Genomic DNA, 3,875 nt, shown 5'->3' with positions numbered 1-3,875 from the left:
CGCTGATTTCAACATTGGAAACATGTTGAACTTGAAGACTTATCCACCATTGCATCTTAACAACATGATTTACAGCAGAAACGTAATTGGGAATGAAGCGAAAATAAGATGAAAGTTAAAAGATGAGCTTTGTACCAGAAATTGTTGCTGTTTTGGAATGAAATTTGAATTTGTAACCCAGAGATATCTAGATACCGGGATGCGAAACTTGTTTTAGCTGCATACAATCGTAGGGCTAGAGGTGGAAAAATAATATATCAAAAATTACTCTCTAATGCGAACAAACTAGATTCATAACCTTAATAGAAGCACTATGCTGAAGCTGACATGAGAAACCAAATCCAGAATATTAGGAAATAAGATGGTATGCCGGAGTTTTTATTTATAACTAAAGCATGATTAATGTACACATACAAATTGAAGATGAGACAAGAACGATACTATAGACTGCAAACTACTAGGAAATAAGATGGTTTTATTCTAGGATATAAGCATTCCGAAATTGAACAATCATTTTAAACCAAGCAAAGTTTTCTCAAAACTAACAGATAACTTAGGATTATAGAATCCCTTGTGAACTCTACAGGGCAGCAGAAAGTTTGTCTGAAACTATGAGGAGCTAACTAAGCCATCGTAGATATGCGTGGGCTGACAAACAAAAAGTCAGTGGCACAGAAGCGATGACAACAAGGCAACACAGCACGTAGAAGATACAATGCGGGACGGAGGTTTCCGTACAGTAGGCTACAACACTATGGACTACGATTTCTATACGGCGTTTCGTGTACCAATAAACAAGAACGTGTCATAAGCAATTAAGCATTAACATCGGTTCAAATATTTACAACCTGAATCAGCATAAATATGATTAACCGTCACTGGTTGCGAACGGCAAAAAATAACTCACTCGTCGAGCTCCTCTTTCCAGGACGAAACCATCAAAAATAAAATAAATTTCTCTTGTTACTAGCCTTTATAGTAGGCTGACACAAGGTCAAGAAAGGCGCTAGAGCGCCAGTCACTAGATAGCAGATATGATAGGCATGAGCATTGAGCAACAGCACACACAAACGAAGAACAAGGATTTAAAAAGGTCAGAAGGAAAGAAAGTCAGATTGCGCGTCTGCTTTGGGCAAGACTCTACAGTCTACACCAGTGTTTCTCAACCTTTTTTGGCCCAAAGCCCCCTTCATGAACTGGCAAAATTTTACCGCCCCCCCCCCCCCAACAAAAACGATTAATTAAGAAAAGAGAAAAAAATACTATTAATACTACAAAAAGTGCTCAATGCCAAGAAAAAAGCCAAGCAGAGTGAATAACATCAAATTTAGACCAGTTACCAGTCTCTAAAACCCTTAGGCTACAGCCTGTTTTACCCTAAAAGGGGGATCATCAGAAGGACCTTGTTCAAATAGAATTCTATTTCTATTAGAATACGGTAAGGACTTTTTGATGATCCCCCTGTTAGGGTAAAAAAGGCTGTAAGGATTTTAGAGACTAGTAATTATAATTGATATATTTGCAAATATATAGGCCTATTTGCGAGCATGAAAACAGTAGGCTATAGGCCTACTGGTACGAGTGTGAACCTTGGGCTTGGTGAGAAAGTGTCATTTTCTTCACATCCAGTGTAAGCCAGTGAAAAACATTCGAAGATCACCTCTTATGGATATGTCAAGTGGGTTTTGCTGTTTGGTATGTAGCAGAACAACACAGATGAATCCCTTTTCCACCAGGTATAAGGTAGGAAATGCTACCGCGAAGATACGAGCTCTTTGATGAAATCGTTATGCTGGGCGGTAGATGGTTTAAACCAGAATGCCTCCTAATAATCAAAACGCCTCCCTTAAGCCGAGGTAATCATACCGCCCCCCTGAAAAATCAAAACGCCCCCTGGGGGGCGGTACCGCCCCCGTTGAGAACCACTGGTCTACACAAAGCAACTCTCGCTCGAACGAAACTATCCCGTCGTTGATGGCTAGCAATAGCTCCACAGGCATTAGTGACTTCCTCAATGAGGCATTCCACAGCCTGAGTATGGGCAGGAAAATGCGGGCATTCAAACTTTTTGTTTGTCAAATTCTTCAGTTAATCCAAGGTAACGTGTGAAAACAAGTGTTGCTGTTCCCAACACAGCAGCTTCTCCTTGACTGATACCCCGAGTTGCAACACTTCCTTCGCAACTGTTGGAAGTGGAAGTCGCATATTTGATGTCCTGAAAATTTTAAACATACCTTGTCTATTCCTATGTCAATAACCAGTTACAAAGTTGAAATAATATTAGCAATTGACAAAATACTTTAACATTAAACGAAACAATAAGTTTAAAAATTATTAAAAATAAATACATGGTTTACACAAGCAGCAAAAGACAGCAGAAGTTTTAAAGTGGGTGCAGCATTAACCTGAACATTATTAGAGCAAAAAATCTGAAAAGATATGTGAGAACTCACTTTTTTGTAAACTCTTTTTTGAAGAGTTGTTGACATTGTCTTTTTGTCAAGAAGCCCAATTTGATATAGAAGTGCTTCTACCCATGATGATATTATTGGGAGAGGACAAACTTCAGTTCTTTTGGGAATGCGGTCTTCCTCAAGACAAATACATCAAATGTGAGCTCCTCATTGAGTCCCTACAAATACACATACAGACAAGCTGATATTACACAACGACATTTTAAAAAGCTTATCCAATTTGTAGCCTAATTGAAAGTGTTGCACTTTTGCCTGTGAAATCCACTTTGTCGAAAATACTATCGCTGATGACTGAATACCTGATTCTACTAGCATGTGATGATATAAGTTAACACAACAGCAGATGATAACAAGTAGGCTGACATCTTTTGAAAAGAAAATAATTAACCTTTTTTCCAGATTCCTAAAAAAACTATTTCATTATGAGGACTCTATCTCTGTAAACGTGCGATTAATTTTAAACCTTTAAAGTTCTAAAAACTGTCTGCTGGTTGGCTTTATATGGTATTGATTCATGATGGCTATAATATAGATGATGATGGCTATAATATTCACATTTAATATTTTAACACCTTCCTTACATCCATGTAAAAAATACCAGTTAATCTATGTTTCATGTCACGATCAAGCTTGAATAAAACCTGTCAGAGAAAACGTAATAAGGTAGGCTACTTCAGTACGGTAGCCTATTACCTTCAACAAAGCTCAGAATGCAAGGACATCTCACGTAGTGTTGGTAAATTAACATTGAGAAGCTCCTTGAAGGGTCCAATAGCAGAAGAGCTTTCCATGCTTTTTAGCCAATTCTCTTTTTAGAACTTTTATGCATGGTTTATCAATTAACAGCACTGCCAAGAACAACATCAGCTTTATGAACTGAAGATAATATGTGAAGACTGAAGAGATTGATATATCATTTTATGAAGAAAAAAGATACAGTGTACACTGACTGACTGAAGTACACACATACAGAAAACTAAGACTTTAATTCCTGCAAACTTAGTTGTCTACGTTTACCGCAATACTATTAACTTTATTACTGTCATTGTCAAAGCTACATATCAACATACCGTAATATAGAAATGTCAGAATGACGAACAGCAACTTATCAGAATAAGCAGTTTTTATTCCAGAAGACATGACCATTCCGAATTTTGCTTTACACAATTTTGAAAACCTAGCCTGAATGATTAATTATAACATAAAATCATACCAAACAGTTAGCCTGAACATAACTTTCTGTCTAAGTTTTGCAGCTTTCTCATGATCACAACCAGGGTTGCCAGATTGATAAAACAAAAAAGGCCAAATGCATCCCCAAAAAAGGCCAAATTATAGAAAAAAAGGCCAAACCTGAGGTTTTGTTCTCTTTGTTGAAATCAGTGGTGTTTTTGCACTTAC

The 3,875-nt window shown here is 37.3% G+C and overlaps 1 long non-coding RNA gene across 1 annotated transcript; it reads right to left on the bottom strand.

The window, feature by feature from the left end:
- Positions 1–2,093: 2,093 nt before the first annotated feature.
- On the bottom strand, positions 2,094–3,566 carry LOC145787082 (uncharacterized). Its single transcript, XR_014291363.1, has 3 exons — positions 3,168–3,566; positions 2,454–2,632; positions 2,094–2,215 (listed from the first exon to the last, which is right to left on the bottom strand). It is a non-coding gene; the product is annotated as an uncharacterized LOC145787082 (long non-coding RNA).
- Between the last annotated feature and the right edge of the window lie 309 nt (positions 3,567–3,875).

Source organism: Aplidium turbinatum, chromosome 18 (assembly GCF_918807975.1).
Source record: "Aplidium turbinatum chromosome 18, kaAplTurb1.1, whole genome shotgun sequence".
NCBI lineage: Eukaryota > Metazoa > Chordata > Ascidiacea > Aplousobranchia > Polyclinidae > Aplidium > Aplidium turbinatum.
This window is presented reverse-complemented; position numbering and strand designations above follow the sequence as displayed.